Source organism: Uloborus diversus, unplaced genomic scaffold (assembly GCF_026930045.1).
Source record: "Uloborus diversus isolate 005 unplaced genomic scaffold, Udiv.v.3.1 scaffold_12, whole genome shotgun sequence".
Lineage (NCBI taxonomy): Eukaryota > Metazoa > Arthropoda > Arachnida > Araneae > Uloboridae > Uloborus > Uloborus diversus.
The window spans coordinates 7,367,945-7,374,356 of NW_026557876.1; positions in this window are offsets into that span (position 1 = coordinate 7,367,945).

The following is a 6,412-nucleotide window of genomic DNA, read 5'->3' on the forward strand; positions in this document are numbered from 1 at the left end:
ATTTAGGAAAAGTCAAGGCAGAATTCAGCTTTTCCTGAAGATACAGAAAAGCAGTTAGCAAAAAAATTTGGTAAGGGTCCTTCCATAGTTCTTGTGTTAAAACACTGTATAATTTTGTTGAATTTCTGAGGAAATATTGGTGCGGTTTGGTCCCTGTTATTCAAGAATGATTATTTCTCCAAACTTCTATATTTCCAGTTATGCATTGAGGCTGATTATTTTAGAGGATCAATTTCCCCCTCCTCCCCATAAGGTCCCCATTAGTCAGGCAGACAAAGTTACTGATTACAGGCAGGTCTTAATAAGTCAGGATTTAAAGTTTAGCTAACAGTGCAGAATTGCTAGCAACAAAGCCAATAAGATGCTTGGGTTTATCAATAGATCTATTTCAAACAAATCTAAAGAAGTTCTTCTGCCCTTATATAGAAGTTTGGTAAGACCCCATTTGGAGTATGCTGTTCAGTTTTGGTCTCCTTATCTTAAGAAAGACATTAATGTATTGGAAAGGGTTCAAAGGTGGGCTACAAGGCTAATAAGTGGACTTTCCCACTTAGATTATGATTCCAGGCTTATAAGGCTAAAAATGTACAGTCTTAAGCAAAGAAGAGACCGAGGGGACATGATTCAGCTGTTTAAATTTATTAAAATGAAAGATGTTACGGGGCTAAAGTTTAGCACTGAAAATAGGACAAGGGGTCATTGTTTTAAGCTATTTAAATCTCAGGCTAACATGGATATTAGGAAAAATTATTATTTTAGCAGGGTAGTGGAACAGCTTACCGGAAGAGGTAATAATGAGCAAAGGAGTAGACAGTTTTAAGAGGGCCATTGATCTTCACTGGGGATTGTAAATTGACTAGGACCAGTCTAGCTGGGCCCAGAGCCTGTTGCTGGTCGTCACTTTTGTATTTGTATAATCTTTCAAAAAATTTAAGGTAATAACATACAGGGGTGCCTACCCCCTCAAAAGCAAGAGCGCACCTCCCTAAATATTACAACCCCCATAAAAATTTCAATGATGTAGTCTGCGCCATGACTCCCCTAGGTGGGCACCCTGTAATATAAAAACTGCTACATGGGTTTCAAATAAACAGGCAATTTTGGCTTAAAAAATAAATGTAAAAATTTTCGTTTTATTTTTCCCTTTTTATGTCTATGCAGTTAACCATATTTTATGGAGAGAAAAAAATATCAGGAGAAATTGCTTGCCTTAATTACAGCTTTAATTCATTTAGTATATACTTTCATCACACAAAAATCATGAAATACTACAAAAGACCTCCCAACCCCCCAAAAAAGGGGGGAAAAACCCCTCTAAACAACTCCACCTAAAAATTTCACTCTGACTTCAATCTTCATGACCCCCCCCCCCCTGCATGAATGTTATTTTTGCTGAGTTGAGACACTTATAATCTTTTCAATACTACTGAGAAAGTAACCCAACTAAACTCAGTGTCAGTAACGCATCCTCTTTTCAGTGAATTCCATTGAGGAGAAATAAATGCTCTCAAGGTCAGACTTTCACTTCTTATCAAAACTAATTGTCCAGTAATACTTTCATATACTACTATTATGTCCCAATTCAGGTGTTTTCTGAGCATGTTCTCAAATTTAATCAAAGTATTATGATACGAATGAAATTTTTGATATTTCTTCCTGAAACATGAATACAAACTTTTTATTTTGTATTAATTATTTGTTTCTTCCTATCTTAGCTTATAAAGCCCGAGAAATAGGATTCTGTTGTATGTAAGATTTTCTAAAAAAAGTTGAGGTAAATATGCTTTTTTATACATATTTTTATCATTTCATCTGCAGTCAACTTTCTCAAATTCATCATCCGTAAGTCCATATTGATCTAAAACCAGAAAAAAATTTAAGTTGTGAACAATGAAATTAACAATTAAGTCTTGAGAAAGAACTTAAGATAGAAACAACATCATGAATGCTAAAGGAATTAGTTTATATTTTAAAATTCATAATAAGCACATCCCCCCCCCCTTCCAGCCAAGAGGTGCACCCTCTTCAAATACCATGATGACCCCACAAAAATTGGGAGTCCTCCCTATAAAAAAAAATACCTGTAAAAACAACCTCCCCTAAAAATTTGGATGCCAGTCTGTGCCCCCCCCCCTCCTCTTGGTGAGCACTGCTGTAAAATGCATGTTGCAGGAGTGCTCCCCCCTGAGCGTAAGGACGCACCCCCTAAATATTGCAAAGACACCCCCCCCCCAAAAAAGCAAGAGCCCCCCCCCCCAAAAAAGTAAAAAATACCCCTCAAAACACGCCTTTTAAAAATTTCAATGGCGCAGGCTGCACCATGACACCCCCCCCCCCCCTAGGTGAGCACCCCTGCATGTTCAGTTAAATGTCTATCGTAATTATATTTAGTGATATTCCTAGCACCAGTAGCGCACACAAGGGAGGGGTCCAGGGGGTCCGGACCCCTCCCATAAGTGTTGTTTTTTCCCCCTATTGATTACGATTCTATGTATTTTGTTCATAGAATAATTTCGAACAAAGGTAACAATAGTTTCAGTTCTTATAAGTGAAAAAATAAATTCCTGAGATTAAACGCAGAATAGTGATCATAAATGAATGCACTGCAATAACCATGTTTTTAGTTTTACAATTGCAGATCAAAATGAGATTCTATGAACTTGAATCCATTTTTTAATTATGAGAAAAGTAAAAAGGTAAATTATTTTGCTTTGTAGTTATTTAAGTATATTTCATCAAAGAATGCGAATTATTTATTTAATAGTTTATTTTTTACTGTTTTTCTTTCTCGTTAATCTATAAAATCAAGTCAATATATTTGACGACGTATTGGGGTATGATATGAGACTGAGACTTTTAACCTTGGACCCTCCCCATGCAAAATATCTGTGTGCGCCACTGCCTAGCATGGATGTCACATGGGGCGGTATTTTGTAGTATGTAATACCACACGAAAACTTTTAATGTTGTACATAAACAATGCCCCCTCTTTCGATGGGCATTGCTCTACTATGCATGTTGAATTAACAGTCTATTATAAATACCGTTTTACCCGGCATTATCCGGCATGCCGGAAAAAAGCGAGGTTGACCAACATGCTGGGAAGTTCAAATTTTCTGGCATGCCGGATAATGCAGGGTTTATTTCGCAACAAAACAAAACTAAATTTCCCTATTTAGTTCCGATCAGAAAGCAAACCACTGTAAGGAAAATATTAATGAATCCGAAAGTAACCCTCTTTCAAAAAAATTGTGTGTGCACATAATATGTGCTTCTTATTTATGGTAGATCATTATTAACAGACTTAATTATTTGCCAATAAAGTAATCAATTCAGAAACAATCATCGTTGCTGTGATTTGTTCTTAATTTTTTTAAATATATTAGTTTAGGTTCTTTTAGAGAGGTAAGTTTATTTTTATTTATTGAATAGCTGTGGTAAATTCTTTAGCACTGGTTTAGGTGTGGTAACTTACTGCTTAATTGTTTGCTTACTTAGTTTTAATTTAATTTTTAGAAAATTATTCGTCATTAAACAATATTTTTAACACGCTTTTATTAGCTTCACCTGTATGTATGTATGTATGTATGTATCTTGTAATGGAATCTTGCAGCTCAAATTTCGCCAACTTCCTGCGATCGGATTCTTTTGAAATTTGGCACGCGATCTCAGAACCGATGACAATGCAATATTCTATAATCAAATTAATTAATTAACCCTTTTAATTGTTAGTTTCCTCCAATTTTAATCAATATTTTGCCATAAATCCAACAATGTAAAAAAGGAAAAATTTTAAAAAATACATCAAAAAATGCTTGCAAAAATTATTTAAAAATATCTAAAAAAACCTTTAATTTTTCTGCATCAGACAAAATTTGTTCCAATATTCCAAGGCAATTAGAACATGAAATATAATTGTTTTTAACTAATTTCATGCCAAAATTTAGGTGAGCCTTCAATTGGAAATTCACTGCTGATCAGACCATTGTTGAACAAAACTTTTATTCAAATGCATCTCAAATTTTCAAAGTAATATAAATATCATTTCCGCAAACATACATCGATGACTCACAGTTAGCTTCCCTTCGGGGTGCCCTTGTCTTAACTTTAAGATATTACCTCGCACTCGTATTATAAATAATTTCGTCGCTTGATAATTCTCCAACATAAGACTAAAAAGCAGAAAAATAAAATAATAGTTTAAAAAACTAAAAAAAAACACGCTTCCGTGGCAAAATGAGCTAAAAAATGAAAAATAATCTTTGGATGATAGTAGTTGACCAATTACTTAATTTTAATGTAATACAAAAAATCGTGGGGGGCTTCTTATCAGTTGTCTTGAATTTCTTCCATTTGTTGTCCAAGCAAAAATGTAAATAGACAGCACCCCACGCTTTTTTGTATGACATTAAAATTAAGTGATTGGTCAACTACTATCATCCAAAGATTATTTTTCACTTTTTAGTTCATTTTGCTACGAAAGCGTGTTTTTTTAGTTTTTTAAACTATTATTTTATTCTTTTTAAAACAACAAATGACATTGTTAGTAAATATTTTTACAAAATTAAACTGTATATTAATAGTAATAAGATAAGTATAGAACTTATATTCATTTCTAAGCTGAACACATATTTTAATAGTATTAATTTTTTTTTTCATAACCTCGATTTTTCCGGCATGCCAGAAAGGACCAGGCAAATGTTTTTGAAAATCTGGTGACCCCCAAATTTTGCGGCATGCCGGATAATGTGGGGTAATACAGTTTGTGTTTATACTTTGCTGTAACTATATACAGTCAACGGCGGATTTAGACTACCAGGTTAGGGATGATTATGCTACAAAGTGACCCCCCCCCCCCTCCCCGCCCTCCATGAGCTAAACAGCGTTTTTGGGTACGGAAAATGTCTGAAACTGCTTGAGTGTCAATAAAAAATATCAAATTGGTTAGAAATAAGACCTCTAATAGTCATAAACATTACAAATTAATTTCATAAGTTTTGAAAAAAAGTAGTATTTCAAATGCTTACTTTTAACACTTTGAGGTCTATGCCCGAGCGTCACTCGGGTTGCCGTTTTTGGTGAAGGAAACTAAACCCTTCACCAAATTCTCTTGGAGTCAAATTTTTACTCTCTTAGCTATAAAAGTACGATAACTATACGTTTCTAACCTTTTTAGATACTATCTACGAACCTTTTACTTTCAAAAAATATGTGTATAGATGGCAGCATCAGGCAGAAATAAGTACATGAATCGAGATAGAATAGGGGTTTAAATTCGAGTTTGTGCTTTGAAATGTACCATACAAAAGCAAATTTTATTGAATAAATTTTATTTTCAAATTAAACCTATTTTCAGATACTTATTTAAGATTTAGGTAAGTTTTTAATTAAGTCTGGGTAAACTTTTATGGTTAAAAATGATGTTTTTCCATGTGCAACTTTTTTTTTTTTCTCTTTTTAAACATGCTTTTTTGGACAATTTCTTACTAAAAATTGATTTTTATTTCAGTCAGATTGTTCCTTCATAACAAAAGAAAACATCTTGGAAAGCATGTAATACAATAAAAGGCACTAAAATACACATTTTCCAAGTATTTTTTTAAAAATCATGCAAAGTGACAAAAAAACCCAGTCTGGAGGGAGATATGCGGATGAAATAGCTCATATTTGAAAGTGTTAAAAATAATTAATTGATTGAAAAAACTGCTGAAATAGTTTACATTTTATTCATACAGTGTTGGAACACAATGTGGACGGATATAACTGATGATGGTTTTTTTTTGGGGGGGGGGGGATCATGACCCCCATGACCCTCCTCTTATATCCGTGGCTGTATACAGTGGCACGCTGTAACACAAGTGTCATTTGAGGATGGTATTTTGTAGCACACATACTCACAAAAACTTTTTGTGTTGTATATAAATATGAAGTTAATGCAATTTTCAAAAACAACCAGGGCCTGACTAACTAAAATTGATGCCCTAGGCCCACAATAATTTGGAGGCCCCTGAAGACTCTACAGCGGAATGCAGTGACTGATTTACAGGTTTGAGACTCGTTGAACTGTATTTTTGTAGATCACAGATTCGCAGAACTATGTAAATCTTTTATCATGAGCATTTATGAATCCCCTTTAGGACCCCTTATACTTTTGACATGGTGAATTCGCTAATGGCAGAATGAATAAAAATTCTCCTTTAAGGAAGTTTTTTTCCTTTTGACAAGTCATTACTTTTTTATTATTTTAAAAATACATATTTGTTTCGTATAGTTATAATCAGGGCTGCGGAGTCGGAAGGAAAATGGCCGACTCCGACCCCGACTCCGACTCCTGGATTTTGAAACGCCCGACTCCTACTCCGGATTTTTTTTTTTTTTTTTTTAATAATTGTATTTTTTCAACTCCATCTCT